Source organism: Neolamprologus brichardi, chromosome 9 (genome assembly GCF_056152115.1).
Source record: "Neolamprologus brichardi isolate AB-2024 chromosome 9, ASM5615211v1, whole genome shotgun sequence".
Taxonomy (NCBI): Eukaryota; Metazoa; Chordata; class Actinopteri; order Cichliformes; family Cichlidae; genus Neolamprologus; species Neolamprologus brichardi.
The window spans coordinates 7,709,257-7,729,225 of NC_142112.1; the positions used below are offsets into that span (position 1 = coordinate 7,709,257).

The following is a 19,969-nucleotide window of genomic DNA, read 5'->3' on the forward strand; positions in this document are numbered from 1 at the left end:
AAATGGCCACCATGGTCACCACCCATCTTGAGGAGTTTGCCCCCTCACATATACTAATGTGCCACAAACAGGACTTTAATATCACCAACCATTCCCATGTTATTACGGTGTATCCATATAAATGGCCCACCCTGTATATTGAATCAAATGATGTATGAATTTCAGGTTAAAATTGCAGTTTGTGGTCTAAAGTTCTTTCATTTCAAACGTAGAATTTATAAGAAATGTTAAAGTACTTTACACTCATGTTAAACTCCACGCTTAACTGGATTCCTTAGTAAATAAGGAAACAAACTACTTTCCAGCCATTGAAAATGAGATGGCATTCAGTTTAACAAGCTATGCTGTTGTCATGTAAATCCTTTGACATGCCAAATTTTTTGGCTAGATAGTCTTTGAAAGCATACACCAGATCTCATTACTAGAAATTCCTACTTTAGTTTGTGTTTTTTTTTTAAATAATAATATTTTCAACAAATCTGATTCATAGTGAGTCTAAAAATATGTTTGCAGTTTTACATTTTGGCTGATTGACTGTTTTTTGACACAGAATGTTCAGGATGTTGAAGTACTCTATCACAATTGCCTCATGAGTTATATTTCGCTGCTGCTGTTGCTTGTTACACTTAGCAATTGTCCTAAAAGGAGGCGAAATACATTATCTTGCCTTTTTCAGAACACCAGCATGAACTTTTTCATATCACATAAAGAGCCTTGGGATAACCAAATGAAAAGTTTTGTCATTAATTAAAGAAAATGTAACTCATTTCATTGGAATATACCCACTCCAGCAGCAGTGGTTTAGCTAACATCTGTTTTTGCATTGATTGGTGCTCAGTGGTTATTTCGAATATCTTTACACTGGCTCAAGTTCAACAAGTGCAGTAAAATTGTATAAGCTGTCAGTCATAGGCATGATAAACGCCTCAGGCTACAACCTACATTTTCAGGTCTGTGTAAAGCTGCTGTATCGTGGCCTGTGATATATACAGGACATAAAACTTTTAGTAAAGCATTTCTGTCAATTGTGATGGGTGATTTCAGTTTCAGTTTCTCAGTCTTTGGCAGAAATAATAAATGTAGTGACTGCATGTTTCTTTTTACATTAGTGGATATGATACGTTACACTCTCTCTGATAAGAAATACCTCTATAGAAACCTATCTCAGTACACAGTGTTAAATTTACTGAAAAATGAGATCTCATAAGGCTTTTTTGTTTTATTGATTGTTTGTTTGACGGGGGTTTTAGTTGTTACATGGTTCCATAATTCATTTAGTATTTTTATTTTAGACTAATTATTATTAAATCTACACTTATGTCTCATGCAGTTTCTGTTTACTCAGTTGTTTTTACTTAAATGAGTTGATTTGTTACCTAAAGTAAACCAATTTAAGTTAAGTTACAGCTTTTATTTTGTACATCAGCTCCCAGTGTAGCTTATTAGCAAATTTAGTTTTACCTTTTCTAAAGCAAAATGTATAACACCCAAGAATTACAACAATGCCATCAGAAACAACAGGACAAGCTATTACCCCCTTCAAAATACTTGTCAACGTAACATCGATATATATGCCCAAAAAAATATATGCCCTTATGCTTCTAGGTAGTTGAAGACATTTATGGACTGTTTATGTATCATTACATCATGCAACATTTCTAAAGTACACACACTTCTGTTTTTATCTTTTCAGGTTTTGTTTTTTCCTTTTTTTGTGAATCTGTGATATTTGACGAAATTCAAAATCCTCATAGCCTGATGAAAAAAAATACCTACTGGCTTGCCCTTGGGTATTTTGCTAAAGGCACTATATGTAACTATAAGGTAAAGAGCCTAGAATAATCCAGAGTAAATACCAAAAACTCCAACCCCAACCCTATGAGTGAAACCTTCGGCAGAACCAGGCCAATGAAGGTGGAGCAGTTACCTCTTAGGGCTGTGGAAGAGACTGAGATTAAGATTAAATGAATGATTAAATGCAGAGGGGTGTTTATCACATCACATTCATGTCATAATGCTCATAGTATGATACGAGCATTACATAATGACGTGCAAGTAAGTACTCTGTGGAAGACTGGGAGGAACATTTTTCCTGAAGAAAGATCCACAGCATGTCTTTATCCTCTCTTCCTTCTCTCACCCCAACCAATCACAGCAGATGGCCCCGCCCCTCCCTGAGCCTGGTGCTTCCTTCTTCCTGTTAAAAGGGAGTTTTTCCTTCTCACTGTCACCAAAGTGCTGCTCATAGGGGGTCATATGATTGTTGGGTTTTTCTCTGTATGTATTATTGTAGAGTCTACCTTACAATATAAAGCGCCTTGAGGCGACTGTTGTTGTGATTTGGTGCTGTATGAATAAAACTGATTTGCATTGAAAGATCAGAAAAAATAAATAAATAAATAAAGGCTTTGGCCTAGTCAAAGTTCTGACCTGAATCTCAGATGCTGCAGTATGACTTTTAAAATGCAGCTCATGCTTGAAAACCCTCCAGTGTGCCTGAGTTACAACAATTCTGCAAAGATGAGTGGGCCAAAATTCCTTCACAGACTCATTTATTTATTTATCGTTATAGCAAATGCTTGATTGCAGTTGTTGCTTCTAAAGGTGGACCAACAAGTTATTGGATTTAGGGGGCAATCACGTTTTCACACAGGGGCATATAGGTATAGATTGTTTTCCCCTTAATAACAAACACCGTCAATTAGAAACTACATTTTATGTTTACTGGTGTTATTGTTGTCTTATATTGAATTTTTTTTTGGATGGAACATTTAAGTGTGACAAACATACAAAAAAAGAAGAAAACAGGAAAGGGGCAAACCACTTTTTTTACACCGCTGTAGGTAGGTGGGCCTGCACTGAATGGCCTCTAAGTCCTGTGGGAGTGACTGTCTATAATTCTGCTGTTATGGCACCAGTCCTGGAGTCCATAAACACAGAGGTCCCACCCCTTCTCTTACTGGAATATTTGTTGCGGTCTTGGCGGTATCAGGATTTGCAGATGAAGCCAGAATTTTGTTGCAATCAGTAGACAACACTCCCGGACAAGAGGGTTATAGTAAATCTCTAATTGTAGCTCCTGCATTTTATTGGTGAGGATCCTGATGTTGGTGAGAAAGAATGATGGGAGCAGGGATTCATGTTGTTGTTTCGCAGCTGGATGCGGAAGCCAGCTCTGCAGCCCTACTTTTGTTTCCTCTCCCTGCGCTGTGTCATTTACTGCTCCGAACAACAAAATACTCTTTGATGTTTGTTTGTGTTGAGGTCTAAAAACAAAAGAAGCCTGAGATTGTCCTGTGTGCAGAAATAAAAGGTATTTAACATATATTTTTATTTTCATTAAGTGGCAGCTTTTGTGAGAGAATTCTGACCAGAGTGAGACGCTGAGACAAAGAATGAAAGCAGACCTTTTTCTGTCCTGCTACTATTGCTAATTATTGAATCCTGCAAACGCTCATCCTTTTATCCATAAGTTCAACTTTGGCATCTTTTCAGTGTTACGTGAATACTTTTACATGGTAATGATTTGGTATGTTGAGCTCTAAATGCCCTTCCTATTTGAGTTTCTATCACTAACTATCACTGCAGTCTACTATTACAGAGAACAAAACAGCCTCCTGGAGCCAGAGGATTATCTCAGGAAATAACTGGGCTACTCAAGCCTGGACCAGAACCAAATGTCAGAACTTATTTTCTGTAGCACTTGACATTTATTTAACACACCATTACTGCATTATTAGCATTCCTGTAAAAGCCAATTCTGTCAAATCTGATAAAGTTATATATATAAAATATTTATAAACAATAAATATTAAGGCTAAACTCTCGTAATTATTTAAGATCTTCCTTTTCAGCCTCACTTAACTAGTAGTTTAACTGCTGATCACAAAATTATAAAAAGAATTATATAAATATATAAAAACAAGCAAAACACTATTGGCCACAAACAAACTCTTATCATCCTCTAAATAAAGAAACAGCTAAGAAATAAAGTCACTGATATCTATCTGTCTAAAAATATTACAAAGGCTTCGGGACTCAAACAAACGATGGTGAGAGCCCGTACTCACAAATAGACAAATCATAATCCACTTTATTGGCCAAGCATGTGTACACATACAAGGAACTGGGCTGTTTTTTCTTTGCTATCAGCGTAAGTGTTTAATGTACGTAATCAAGTTAAGTGATGGTTGCTATCTTTTGTCATTTTTTTTTTTTTATCTGAAAACCTCGATTTTAAAATGATTCCACAAAGGTAGAACACACAATATGCATGATGTAATACAATGCAACGCAGCAGCCCTACACCATGTAACAACCACATCAAATGTTCTGTGTGTTGGATTTTTTTAGTTGCTGGTGTATTTCAAGCTAGTTCTACACTCTGTTTTAAACAGAGTTGTACTGGATAAATATTTTTAATATTGTGTTCATGTTAAGTTTAAGTCCATTCATCATTTAGATCAATTAATTAATTAATATAAGTGCAGTATTTAATGCAGGACTTGTGTATTGGATTGTAGTTTAAATAAAACATGTTACAATTTATTTGACACAATATTCAAGAAAAAGAAAAAAATTAAAAAGTATTTGCTTTGCTTAAATTTCTAACTTATGTTTGTTTACTTATTTACAATATTGCAGCAAAAATATATAGTAGTTCAATGACGTGCTACAAACTTTGACATATTTGGGTTTTCCCAGGAATTAGCTAGTTTTGGAAAACATTATTTTCCAGAATCTCAAGCAGGCTCCATTTAGAGCATGCTAATCCACAAAATGTTATTGTGCTGTGTAATAAACACAATGAAAACCCCAATAAACGCACAAACACACTCTTCTCAGCATAATGAAGCTGTAGGGATTTTGTTACAGTTTTCTGTCTACATCGACTCTCTTGCTGAAACTGAGATCAAAGCTACGAGATTTTTTTATTTTTTATTTTTCTACATACACTGTTCAGCGTATATGCAGCCTGTAGACACGGAGCTGGTTGGAAACAGTGTTTCTCGTAACTGCAAATCATTCATAGTATCAGCTGTACGAGATCTAAACTGATGGTAGCAATAATGATCACTTTCCAAATCATGCTCAGCTCCAAGAGAATACAGAAATGCAGTAACAGGTTTGGTGATGTACAAGCAGTGTATTGCAGTGTATGCGTCATAGTCCTCTGTAAGGCAGCTAACTTCACCTACAAACGGCATAATTTGTCTCTCTTCTACGTTTCTTGCAGTGCTAAATTTTAAACATGGGCTTTGAAACTCTGGCAATTTAAAGATTATCCAGCGGTTTCTAGATTTCATTTCTCTATGTAAAGTGTCCATCTCTATATAGTTTTTAATGTCTATTCATATAGTTTGAATGTTAACATTGTGACTGTAACGATGTGAGCATGGTAGTGTGCTCAGCTTCCATCTTCTAAACTGAATTATTATTATTATTATTATTTAAGGCAACAGCACCGTAATCGAGTGTCTAAGCCTCCTTGTGATGCTCATGCTCACCCCTCCATCACCTGTTACAGTTCAGTTGTGACACACAATGACAGCTACCCCCTCCCTCCATGCAGCCCCATTTATATCCAAGCGCGTCCGCACACACACACACACACACACACAGAGTGACTCGCGCACACGCGGACGCCGGCACACCGGTAGAGACGTCAGGATTGGACGCAGCAGGGGATCCCCAGCATTCCATTTCTGCCTCGCTTGGCGTATCATCATCTTTTACCGGGAGGAGATGAGCTCGCGCCGGTTCACACTCGCGGAGGGACGCAGAGGTAGCAGCTGCAGAGGACAGTCTTGTTTCTCCGTTTCACTGGAGCTTGCTCTCCCACTCTCTTTCTCTCTTGTAATAGCTTCCCCATTCTGTGCAACAAACTGTCTGTATTGTAGCTGTCGCGTGCACTGGCCGCCGGGTCAGCGCGAGGAAACAGCGGGGAGCAGAGGGGGAAAGGTGTTTCACCTGCTAGCTGATGTTTTGAAAAGAAAAGGACGTTCGGAATAAAACAGCCACCTCAGATGAACTCTTTGTTAGTTTAGAACAGAAGAGCCCGTCGCTCCATCACTTGGTTTTTTCGCATAGATCTTCTGACATTCAGGCGCGCCTCGCTGCTGGTTTAGACACAGCACCATCGTGCCTCTGTGGGTCGCACGGCGTTTCTTTTTATTACTTAAAATCACAAACAGCGTGGAAAAAGGCGAGATAGTTCCCCGGCCCCCGCAGATTCAACAAAGTAGTGAAAGGGTTGGTGCGATGCCTGTAGTTTTCTTAATGATGATTTCCTTTAAATGCTGGGTTCAGCATTAGGATAGAAGAGACGATTGAAAGTGGAAGTTTTTCCCCTTTTTTCCTCAAGTCCAACAAAGCGGCGGCTGCTGTTGTCATAATCTAGAAGAGGAGGACCCCCCAACCCCCCATAGGACGAACAGGTAGGACAGCCCGATCCCATACACATTGCCTAGCATGCACATCTGTGGCGTGGATCCCATTCTCGTCTCAGTTGCTCGTGTGAAACACTGTTTCACTATTTTTCGTCAGTGCGGCACAAAGAACAACAATCAAACCCCACGTGCCTAATACAGTTGTAACTTTTCTAATTGGCTGGCTTGTTTTCCCCTCCGTCGTGTACAGTGAGCTGAGCGGAGCCGCTCTAAAAGTTGGTTGAAGCGCTCTGCGCCCTGCGCTTTTAAACCAGCCGAATGGTGTCAAATGTAGCGGAGAAAAAACAACATTTAAATCATTTCTTTATTAACTGCGCCGGTGACGCTCCTTTTTAATAAATGCAGTGTGTTGTGAATGAACAGCACACCGTGCTTACTTGAGGACTGAAGTATTGTTTACTAAAATAAAAGACAAATAATAGCAGTTAAATGTTTAGTGTATCTTTGCTATTTTTATGATATGTTGGGGCACATTTGGGGTTGAAAATATCTTGGTTTGGTTGAACAAAATAAAATTTAAAAAGCGCAAACTCCAAATAATTCATGAAGAAAAACACATCAATCTGAGTAACACGGGACTGAAAAGTCTTTGTGTCGGGTTTTCACAGGCTTCTCCTTCAGTCTTAAACTCCAGCTGGAGTCAGTGCGTTTCCACGAGTGATATTAATATTATATGATTTTTTATTATACATCTTAGAGTTCAAGCAATAGTATACAGTTTGCTGTTTGTAATTAGAACAATTTCCTGTGAATTAAACGTCATTATAATTTAAAGATCCCTGCTCCTAAATCTTCCTGCAGGCACTATGAAAAAACGCTGCGTTATAATGTGTTTTTCCTCATTGTGCTGACTACAAATACAATCCACTCCCTACTTTTGTTATTTGGTACATTTTGAGGAAAAGATGCAGAGAGGGAGGGTGTATGCAAAAGCTTGAATGCCTGAGCGAAGCGCTGCCACCAGCGGGATTCTCACTGTAGTGAAGGTTAAAGTGGCAACAAAGACAACAACGATGACGGTTTTCCTCCTGCATCATACCTTCCCTGTCTCTTCTTTATATATGTATGTATGTATATATATATATGTATATGTATACATACATACGTGTGTGTTTGTGTGTGTGTGTGAAGTTTGTTGGGTTTTTGTTTGTTTTTTTAGAAAAAAAAACGTCATTCTTTTTTTTCCATGACCTTGTATTCCTGTGAAGTGGAATTCTGTATTCCTGATTTCTCTTCTTAAAATAGTGAGCACGTGTCCTCGGTATATTTCATGGAAAACTTTTCTATGAAACTAAACTTAATCTTTGTTGCAGCAAAATGCAGCTCCAGCTCAGAACTGCAAGTTTTTCTTGTTTCTGTCTGACCTCATGTTCTATGAATGCAGAGGCTGCATTAAGAATAATTAAGTTCAGTTCAATTAAATTATTATTTCCAAATGTCCTCGTGTGCCCTTCAGTACAGCACAATAGACAACAATCAAACACTTAAAACATTACATTTTGTTTCCTTATTTTAAAAATACAAAAACGTATTATTCTTATTTATTGTAATGCATGTGTATACAATGCAATTAGTTATAAGAAACAGATTAAAGAGCAAGGTAAAACAGCCCTGGAGTATTGCAGCAATTCCCTACATACGAAATACAGTAAGTATTAACTACATGCAACAAGAAGTGTTCGTTCAGTTTTTTTCATTGTTATTTTTGTTCAGAGTTCCACAGAAATTCGGGATGACTTTGATCTGCAGGTGTTCCAAAGAATTTCAGCTTCTGTGAAATTTTTGATTTTATAGGCTTGATCTGTCCGTCTGGTTCGGTTTATTTTCTTAATATATTCAAAGTTTCACAGCTGTAAAATTAGATACATCTTGGCCAGTTTTTCTTTTGCAGTTTCTCCATTCTTGCACAGCTTAAACGGTTTGAGGACTTGGCTGGAGGAAGCTGTTTTATCTTTAGGAGGAGGTAAAAATAAAAATAAAAACAAGCTGTTGCTTCAAAGTAGATTTAAAATCCAAATGTGTCTCGTTTACAGAATCTAGGCTTTACTTGAGGTTCCTGTGTGTTTATTTCATTTTGAATTCCCAACCCAGACAAAGCGCTTCATGTTGGGCCTGCACTTCTTTAAAATGAATGTACGCTCCAATCAAATAATGTCTTTATTTTCTCTCCCTCTCTTTTCTTTTACCTTTTCACTACATATTTATAGTTGCTGCTCATGTTTCTTCTGGATGATTAACATGTGCAAAAGCAGTAAAACCTTTACATAGGTGGAAACAGAAATTAACATAAAAAGCCACCAGACAAAATGATCCCACGTTCCTTATATTACAGGTCGTTGCAGAGGGTGAGAACTCTGCATCTTTGTAATTTGGCTCTGTTGCTTGTTAATCCATAAGCTTACATCATTTCACCCACTGCAAGTTATATATGAATAAATGCATCACTTCCCAAATGACGTTATGGTATTCCAGCAGCAGAAACAAATGTTGTAGGTCAGGTGTCACCATGAGGTACTCCAGTCATGGATGTGGGAAACGTAAAGAAATCTGCAGATAGCAGAAACATTTTTAAGATTAGTGTCTGAACATTTTCATTTATAGTTATTGTGATACGTGAAGTTGACTGTATTTACCTTAGTTTAGAGTTTAGCTTGCATATGTTGTCATACACAGACTCACCAGTGTGTTCTGCATGTTCATGTATTTACATCTATGAACACACAACCAGTAAACATACAATAGTTAGTGTAGCAATAGCCTGCTCACCTGCACACACACACACACACACACACACACACACACACACACACACACACACACACACACACTCGTTCTCTGATAGTAGCAATAACATTTTATTTTTTGCCAGAAAGTGTGTGTGTGATGTGTGTGTATGCTTGACTACTGACATTGACACAGCATAGGTATGCATCTGGTGTGTCCTGAGTGCATATGTGCCTTGTGGGATCGTGTGTGTGTGTGTGTGTGTGTATTTTCGATCATTTCTACGAGAGCCCTGAATCTGAAGATTTATCTGTAGTACGTGTGTGTGTGTGTGTGTGTGTGTGTGTGTGTGTGTGTGTGTGTGCACAAATTATCCAAGGAATGCTCAGACTGAAGATCCAGCTGATGAAAGCTACCTGGAACTCTGTAAATGGGCCCTTTGTCAGGCTGCAGAAGCAGTGTGTGCCTGTGTGGACCTAAACCTGAAATATTAATTGTAATGTATAATAAATATAATGGAAATAAAATGTTTTCGCTTGGATTTGATCAGGAATGCCACGTAATATATTTATATACTATTTGTTTCTAAGCTGTGTCCTCAAGCTAGACCCATACTACTTGTTTTAGTCTTTGCACCCATAGATGGGCTGTCATGTCTTTACTGCAGGCATGGTCTTGTGTTTATACACAAACACTAAGATAAGTGATCACAATTGAACAAAGGTGAGGGGAAGACATGTAAACATTTATGACAAATACCATCAGTTAGCCAAAAGCTGTGTGGTGAAAGTGAGTTTTAAAAGCTTTCTGACAGAGGTTTCCAACCAACGACGTTGCAGGTAGCACAGTTAAGTCTTACAGAGTAGAGCTGCTGAATTTTACTGTTTAATGTTGAGGTCATCAGAGACATGTTGTATGTGCCGCTTGCTTTCATCACATCACAGAGGGTCTAATTATAATAATATTACACTAATGTAACTTAACAGTAATTATATAATGTAATGTAACATAATGTTACAATCAACATTTCATATATTAAATTTCAAAAACCCAAATAGTCGAGATTAAGAAGGCTGTTGAATCAATTTAATAAAACAACATAGTTACATACAGATTGCAGTTAGAGTTCTGTTAGCTGTGTGTTGCATTGCTGATCAAGCTTCATAAGCTTTATGTGAAGTCCACTCAGACGAGTGTAGTCTCTTTAATCCAGCTGATCTTGTTTTTTGTAGGATTGATGTTACAGTAACATCACAATATTACTAAACATGTAGATGAAGAACTTTTCAAACCTGCGTTTTTTTTTTTTGGTCATTTACTCCTCTCTCGAAGCTTCGTATTGGTGGCACTAATGTAGTAAATGAAGATACTTCATCACTTTTGTAGACTGTGGTTAGATGTATAATATATAACAGCTATATTATTAATTTTCTAACTCAACTATCTGGATTTATTAACTTGAGCTAACATCAGGTATATCTTAAAAAAGATCCATGTTTAGAGAGACTTCGAGCTTTTTAATGTCATTGTGCAGTTTCTTGCACAGCAAAATTGGGTAGCTGGACCACAAAGGTGCAAAAGTAAGAAGAGAAAACAATATACAACAAGGGAAAATAAAATAAAATAAAAAGCAATATATGTATACATATATGTGAGTGAAACTATATACATGGTGTATGCGTAATAATGTCGTCTGCCTCATGGAAATAGAAATGAAATATCAGAAAAGTAGGCCAGAAAAGTTGCGTCAGGACAAGCAGGGCGAGCAGTGCTTGCCTCGTCAGATCTGAAAATATACACGTCCCAAAGTAAAGCAATCTATCCTTTGATCTCAGACATCGCTGTCATACGTGGATCCAGGCCTTACATTACTGCCATCTTGTGACCGCAGTTGGGTAATGTCGCTGTGATAATTTCATGGCATAGTGTACTCCTCTCTGTCTGTGAGGGTGTGTCCGTCTTCTGTTAACAGCGATGGAGCTGGGCGAGCTTTTTCCTGGTGGTTTGTGCAGACATGACTGTAAACTGATGAGAGACCAGCGAGCCACACAAGAAGCCGCTGGCTGAGCTTTCACTGCTCTGAGGTCAGTTACTGGCCGCACTTCACAGGACAGGCAACTAGCATTAGCAAGTAAATGAGCTTCAGCGATTTAGCGCCACAACAGAAAGTTTCTTGCTAATTGGTCAACATGTGTGATGTAACGAGACGGTGGTGTTTGAAAAGCTGTTAATGACTGTTTTAGCAGATTAGCAAGAAAATCTGTGATGATGATGGAGAGAGGACGGCAACTCTGACCATCTCCATAAACCGGCTCCGCAGCACTTTCAGATTAGCATTTATGAAAATGTATGAATGTAAAACATTTAACCTCATTTCACATTCATATTTTAATTCTCCCTGGAGATGTGAAACCTTTTCATTCAGGTGATATTTTTGTTATTAATATTTTAATACACTGTGAAAAATCGAGATGTTGCTTGTATTATTTATTTATTTATTTTCAGAAATTCTCACAAGAGGACTGCAAACATGTGCTTTGTAGAATATGATGCTTTATTAAGCAGCATATTGTATTTAAGTATATTAGGTATTTAAAATTACTTCAGTCTTAAACATATTAAGCAGTTATATTATTTCCATTTAATACTGATTAACAATTATTTTTACTTCTGATATTTTATGCACAATTTTCCAATAATAGATTTATGTGTACTGATGTGTTTTGATGCAGTTTTATTGCTTCGTTTCCTAAAGGAACAGTTTGAACAATTTTCAGCTAATAGTGAATACATTTTGGTAATGTAGTAGATTATATTATTATTATTATCTATTCAACCATAGCAGTGATAATATTTTACAATTCTTTGGCCAGAAAGTATGTAGTGCAAACAGGAAGTACGGGGACAGGAAGTCTGCTTTAATTGATCAAATTATTTTTGTAAAATAGCTGTAGTGGAGGAAGACGTTTGTACTTGTGCGCACATTGGTCCTGTCTACTTGCCTTTCTGTAAAAGTCTCCACTGGGTTACAGACACAACATCAGGAGAAAGACGACATAAAAGAGAGTTTGGATTCACAGTAGGATGCAGCTTTGCTGGGGCCGCACTCTGCAGTCCTTCATGTCGCTGCGAAAACGTCTGATTTTATTATTTTTTAATTATTTTTTGCTGGAAAGATTTTTCTCTCAGTTAATAACAGCGTATGTCTGCGTATCAACAGGCTGCTGCTTGGAATTTAGTTTTAATATCGGGATCCATCAATACACTGTATTTAGAAGGAGTTATTATTGTTTTCGACTATATTAAAAGTGTGAAATATTTCATGCACTCACTGATTCGAAACCACACTTTCCATTTCCAAGAATAAAAGAGACAACAATAGTTAGCAGCTGCATTTGTGACAAAATGGCGGATTTTTAACTGGGAAAGAACCAGAATAATGGGAATGATGGAATGTACAGTGTGCTGCGGTGACGGAAAACTGTTGCGCAATTTCTCTTCACAAAGGGTAAAATAATGTTTCTGTTTTTATAAAATTTTTCAAATAAATAGACATTTGTTTTCACTTATTTTAGCACGACTTGGGCTTGAATGAAACACCCACAGTGTGTCTTTGAGTTCCTCCTTCAGGAGAGCTACACACCTTGTGTTGCTTGTTTTATTGCTCCCTGCCCAATTTTACTTGGCATCTGTCATCAAGGATTCACATGCAGACACTCTTGGGTCTGTTATTCCAATAACTCTAAACGAGGAAACCCAAAGAAACAGTGCTTGGGCCACATGCATCTGCCTTAAAATGTGTTTTTTCTACTAGAACTAACATGGCTGCAAGATGCAGTCCATACATCTGCATTTAAAGCACAGTATTGTACTTGTATCTATGTTTATATCACGTTGGCAGTGCTATAGACGCATCTCATCAATATTTCCACCTTACTGCAAATATTGCCATATCTTTTGGTTTAATAAATATAGCATTATTATTATTATTATTATTATTATTATTAAATTATGTAAAAACATGTTTTTAAAGATTTTGTATTTATACATTTTCCCACTTTGCTCATTATCTTAATGCCTTTAAAATGATGACTTGTATCAGCTGGTTTAATGTGCCCTCTCTGCTTCGTATCACTGCTGAAAACCTTTATAATTAAAAGAAAGAAAGAACTACATTGTCTGCCTTCGGACCCTCAGATTCTCGGCAGTGGTTGCAGATGGCGTGGCTGTTCATCTCTGCAATGTAATGTGAGATGTGAGAGCTCTGGTTTGGGGTATTACAGCTGAAGCCATGAGCAGCATTTGACATAGATTTGGTCTACTATGGTCCTCGTCTTCATTCTGAAGGGGAAGGCCTGCTCACCTCAAAGGAGCCCTCAGTAGCAGAGGTGTCTGCGATTCTGTGATGCTCTTTGTTTTTCTCTGTCCCAGGGACGTCGGTGAGAGTAACTTGAGCATCACATATCCAGCACGGTTAGATTTTAGAGGCCATGTACATTATGTAGCTCCCATGGGACCACCAGCAATGAGTGAGTAGGAATCAGTAATCCAGCCCTTCTTGTCTGGAAGCAGAAACAATTTAAGGACATAGCAGGGAATATATTTTCAGTCGTGGAAAGGAGAAATATAAAAATGGGGTTTGAGTTAGGTTTTTTGCAGTGTAAAACGATATTACAGGAGAAATATTGAAGGGTGTTTGCTCGTTCTTTCTCTCTAACTGGAGCTAAACAGAAGTGTTTCTGTTAGCGTTAGCATGATGGAGCCGAGAGTGAGAGTGGTGTGTGTGGTGAAAATGATCCTGACTGCACCGGGAAAGAACCTGAAGTTAACATACGTGAAATGTTCAACTCGATTCTGTTTGAGAGGATAAAAACATTCTTCTTCTTCTCATCATCGTTATTATTAGTAGTAGTGTATTTTGTAATTTATAAAATATTATTAATGAATATTTTTACTGTCAGTATGATTGTGAAATACTGGGCTGTTACCAATATGTGGCTGATAGCTAATCACGGCTGCTCACAGTAACTGCTGGGTTCACGTTTTTATTATTTCATTTTAAATAGAATTGATTTATTATCATTATTATTGTTATTGTTGTTGTTGTTGTTGTTATGATTTAATAATTATTTCCTTACATTGACTTTTTCTCGTTATAAGAAACTTTTTGTTTTTCTGTTCTTTTACCTAAAAAACTAAAACACATTTATTAAATGTCTTTTTATCTTTACATGCATGAATATCTTGAAAGCTTTTCATTTAACCAGCATGTTTCTGTGGACACACACACACACACACACACACACACACAGACACACACACACAGACACACGCGCACACACACACACACACACACAGACACACACACACACACACACACACACACACACACACACACACACACACACACACAGACACACACACACACACACACACACACACACACACACACATTGAATCTGGTTTTACAGCTTGATTGCATGACTCTGACTCTGCTGGTTTGTCACATAAAAAATTGTCTCTTTTGTGTTCAGCCAGACTTAAATATGTAAAATCACTCTGTAGTATGATTGCATCATGAGAGGTTACACTATGAATAAAGTAAATTAAAAAAACAACATGCATTTTCAAAAACAATTTTCATGTATCTTTCATTCCTTATTACTTCTCAGCCTCTTTCTCTGACGCTGATGCTCCGACTTTGACTCCAGTAAAACTCACTTTTCAGGTTTAAGTTGACAAATAAGACACAAAATGCATGAATTATTTTTAGTGCATTTTTGTGCAGAGTCCATAAACCTGTTATTAACTGCATTAATCAGTAAGAGGATTCCTTCTAATGGCACAAATGGGATATAAAGCAATTCTATAACACATTTTCTGATTACCAGTAATCGTATTAAATTGTAATTAAATTGTAACAAAATATTTATTCATTAACAAGAAATTAAAAACACCGTGTAATTGTAATTCATAAACTATGACTAATATTAAATATCATTGTTTAATCTCATTGTTGATATAAATTCACAGTGTTTATATGCAAATTTTTGTATTTAACAAGTTCACCAACTTTAGATTTAAAAACCAGGAAGAAACCACTGTCCCATTAAAAAACCTGACCAATTTCTGCTTTCAGGAAAATTATGGGAGATGAAAATCAAACAAAATGAACCAGATTTAACATATTTCTGGACTTGTTTGGGGGTTTTTTGTTAGTTAGTTTTTGTTTTGTTTTTTTTTTGTTAAATAGCTCCTCCCACTGTCAGAGATCTGTATTGTTATATATGTGTCACCCTGGGCATACACGATAAATGTATTCCTAATTTAGAAATGAATTTGCTGGACAGTTCTTTGCTGATTAAATTTAACAACAAATTCTTTGGTAATGCCGGTAACGGTAACATTTGAAGCGATTTCTTTCCAAAAACAAAGGCGCACATTTGTCACAGATTGTAGTGGTTGCATTGACTTTGCAAGATTTGCAGCGGTCCTGCTTGTCACATTTCACAGGCCATGTCATGGCTACCCAGGGCCACTCTCTTGTCGCATGACTGCATCAAAATGTTCAGTCGACGTCACCTGGGGACTTCATGAGTTAAAAGTCAGTGTTAAAACTTTTAAAGGAGCTTTCCCTGATGTCTAAAAGGACAGTCAGCCAGGTTCTTATGATTTTTTTTATAATTTATTAAATGTTTCCAGATTTTTAACAAAAAATATTTTATTTCGGAATTATGTAGTTATCTAGTTAATATTGTTATATTAACCAGCTTCACTGGTGTGGAACTGGTTTAGCTTTCGTCCGTCAGATACACAACAAAGCACTATTTTTGGTAGCGCATGCTAGCGGGCCGTCGTTATTACCGTGTTGTTTGGAAAATACGGCGCACTTAAAATCAATCCTTTGATTTTTCTGAAAGTCGACAGAGCCCCTTATAATCCCGTGTGCCTTATGTATGAACTCTGGTTGTGTTTACTGACCTCGAAACGATTTTATGTGCACGGCGCTCGAAAATCTGTCAAATGTTTCAGTACGACTTTGCTGAGCTACGAAGCCGCACCGCTTGATGGATTGTCGGAGCATTACGGCTATCGTAGGCGGAGCCTCGCGGAGTGATACGTGCTGTGCTTCAACATAATGTTACCGTATTTTGTGTGTATAACCTCTTTTTAAGTTTTGTGGATATTATACATGGTTATGCTGAGGATATGTCGGCCAGTTTCCACTGGAAATGCCTTTTGGTTAAACTGTCAGCGAGGAATTTGCATTTGCACTGTTAAATTTTTATGTAACTTTAATGCACATAAAAAACAGCTGCTTGTTTAAGTGAAAATACATTGATGGGTTTTTGCACTAATAAAGTTGTGGAGTTGTAAAGTATTTTATCTCGTGTCAATTATATCGTCAGTTATATCATTATTGCAAATTTTCAAATGTATATCGTGATAAATATTTTGGGTCATATCACCCTGCTCTAATACACAAATACATTCAGCTGTTCTGGCCGTTAAAGAAGAATGTTTCTTTCTTCATTTCCAGGGTTGGAAAAAAGAATAAAACGCTGGAATCCCTTTACATTACTTCTCTAGTAGAGAGCACAGAATTAAAATCATTTCTTTGAAGTGGTGGAAGACCTAATGTTGCAACAATGCAAACTGTAAACTTTGGGTGTTGTCTGTATTTCTTGCATGTTATATATTATATTATTTTATTATATTATATTATGTTAAGGCCAAAGTAGACTCTCTTCCACAGTCGGCCTTGGAGTTTTTCCTCACAGTGTCACCAAACCTTTTCCTCATAGGGGGTCACATGATTGTTGAGATTTTATCTGTTTATCTTTACCTTACAAAGAGACAACTGTGATTTAGCAGTATATAAAGACAGTTTAATTTAACCAAATATTTTTTTGTCTTAGTTTGGATACGTGCAACCAATCATGTGTTAGTTACCTGTAATCTTTCATTGTAGAGCTACTCAAATGCTGTTATGTGGAAGTCCCAGCATTCATTACTGCAGGGAATGAAATGTCTGCAGTAAAAAGAGCTAAAAAAGCTTTCAAATCGATGTTTGTTTTACTTTTTTCACTGTCATGTCTACGATGTTTGTCACACGTCTGCAGGTGGGAACTAATTCCTGCTGTAAAATAGTCGTTACTTTCTATGAAATTGTTAGTAGTGCGACATCAGGTTTAATCTGCAGCTTTTCCCTCCTTTTACATGTGTTGAAATAGAGCAGAGAGTTGTTCACAGTAGTGAACGGCATGTGCGGTTGTCTAAAAATGGCTATACCTCCCATTAAATTCTTTCAGCTGATGCAAATTTACTTGAAATCTTGAAAGCTTAGCAACTGTAAAATCCAATGTGAAGCCACTGATTTGAGTTCACATTTGATCTGCTGGCTAAAGATCAAAAAAGGTGCCAATGCACAAATACTTCTGAACTTTGAGAATAAGTGAAATACCAGTTTCTAAAGTGACTGCAGTGTAGTTGGTGCTACAGGCAGAAAATGAGTGACCTGTCTTTTATGGTCATAAATAATAATAAATAAATAATAATAATAATAATAAAATAAAATAAAAATAATAATCTGAAAATTTTATGTATGAAGATTTGTGTGTGTGTGTGTGTGTGTGTGTGTGTGTGTGTGTGTGTGTAAAAAAGATTTACACAAGTTACAGTTTTTTTGTTAAGGTCTGGTTACAGTAAAACTCTGCGCTCAGGTTCCCGCTCTGTGTGAGTTTCAACTTGCAAGTATGAATTTTGACCCGATTTTTCTTCCTTTCACCTGATTGGTCAATGTCATGTCAACCATAAATGTAACAGTCCAATCAGAGAACAGATGGGATTGGCTGTCAGAGTGGCGCTTTACTGAGCTTCAGGTCCTGGAAGGGTAAATGTCCTTTCCCGTGCCAGCGTTTTCCTTCATCACCACAAAGAAAAAAACATTGCGTGTCCGAGTTCGGTGGACTTTGTCACAGGCTTACGTGCTTACATAGGGACCTCAGAGCCTCTTCCATGGCTCTGTGTATGGCGTTATTTTTGTGCCACTATTCTGAGCTCACGTAAAAAAAAAGAATCGCAGGTACAAGTGTTGCATTTTGAGGAGAAATTTATTTTGAGTGAAGAAAAGCTAAATTTGAGTTGCACGCAGCAATGAATTTTCTTCACTCAAAATAAATTTCTCCTCAAAATGCAACACTTGCACCTGCAATTTTTTTTGGCACAAAATAACGCCATGTCTGTGGACCTCGGCGGGAAAGCAGTGTTGTGAATATGACACACAGCGTTGAGATGTGGTCGGGTCCGTCATTCGCTGTTAAAGTGGTGCCCAGACCCAGGAGTCAGGAATGGCGCGCTGGACCACATTCCAACGCTTTTCAGCTCAGATGCGTATTTGTAAAAATATTTTTTTACAAACACAAATCTGTTTTGCACACACACAAATTCTCATCTATGAATGCACAAATATACACTTTTCAGATATTTTGGTTTACAAGGTTACAAAACTTTACAGAGTCTGATTTACATGTACAAAATATTTATGACCACAATTTGAGCACATAGTCTTTATGTAAACACCCTCGCTTATTGGCAGATGCTCCTGTGTTATCAGTGGTGTTGGTCAAGTTACTTGAAAAAACGAATTACTAACTAATTACTGATTACGTCTCCAAAAAAGTAGTAAGTAGTAGTAGTACGCTGCTGCTCCCTTTATTCTATTGCACAATACTAGGCACTGCACTGCACTGATAGTTAAGTTATTTATTCTCCAGGATATAGTTATATATATTACTTCGTTACAGTTATTTGATACTATGTCTTGCACTATCCTACTGTATATTACTGTATTCTACTATTCTTATTGTATATATCTTATATCTTATTCATCTGTTCCTCTGTCTCTCCTGCTGCTTTGAGCATGTACATGACAAAAGAATTTACCTCGGGATAAATAAAGTTATTCTTATTCTTAGTAAGTAGTAAGTAAATGTTACTTTACTGATTACTTATTTTCAAAAGTAATTAGTTACTTAGTTACTTTTTAAAAACATGATACACAACCTGAATAAGTAATGAAGCAATAGACCAATTCTACTTTTTTTGCATGATCCATCACATAAAATTGAATGAAATAAAAAAAAAGTCTCTTTTTAAAATAGTTTTATTAGTTTTAATCTTTTAACTTTATTGCATAAATGTTACATTTCTGTTAATGCTACTTCAGTCTTTGACTTGAAGAAATGTGTTTAATATTTGAACTTTCTGCATATTCCAGCATATAAAAAAATATTTTGTGTGTTTACACTCACATTTTCAAATGCAAGTAAAACACAGCAGAAAGTAAATAAAAACAAAGACTTAGTGGCACAAAGTCCTGTCGTTCTTAAATCTATTGTCACCTGTTTAGCAGGAGTGATGCAGGCAAAGGTTTGCCTGGTGCCGCAGTGGTCATGACAGTGGCGTGACAAAGCATGGCGGCGTGCTCGGTGCTTGCTCAGACATTTAGGGTTTTTTTCGCTGTAAAAAGACGTTTTCTTCCCACACAGAGTGAACAGCGGACGCTAATGTTTTTGTCATTTTTTACGGAATCAAACTCAAAGTAAGGTCAAAACTTCCACACTAGTGATGGGATTTTCGGCTCTTTTTAGAGAACTGGCTCTTCAGGTTGTTTTGTTGCTTTAATTAATTTATTATTAACAACAATATAAAATTATGCACAAAAGGAATTACTAATGTAAAAAAAAAAAGTAGTTTTATTTATATATGTTTATATATAAATATATACGGTGGCC

The 19,969-nt window shown here is 36.9% G+C and overlaps 1 protein-coding gene across 7 annotated transcripts in view; it reads left to right on the plus strand.

Moving 5' to 3' along the window:
* The window catches only part of tenm3 (teneurin transmembrane protein 3), a 388,426-nt gene that overhangs the window by 40,896 nt on the left and 327,561 nt on the right, over window positions 1-19,969 (plus strand). For 6 of the 7 annotated variants that reach the window (XM_087845865.1, XM_087845867.1, XM_087845868.1 and 3 more), the window contains exon 1: window positions 5,719-6,437. The exons of the other annotated variant lie outside the window; for it this stretch is intronic. The gene's annotated coding sequence lies outside the window, so the exon portion shown is untranslated. Of the gene's footprint in view, window positions 1-5,718; window positions 6,438-19,969 lie in introns of those variants that run through there. 7 annotated transcript variants of the gene reach the window in all.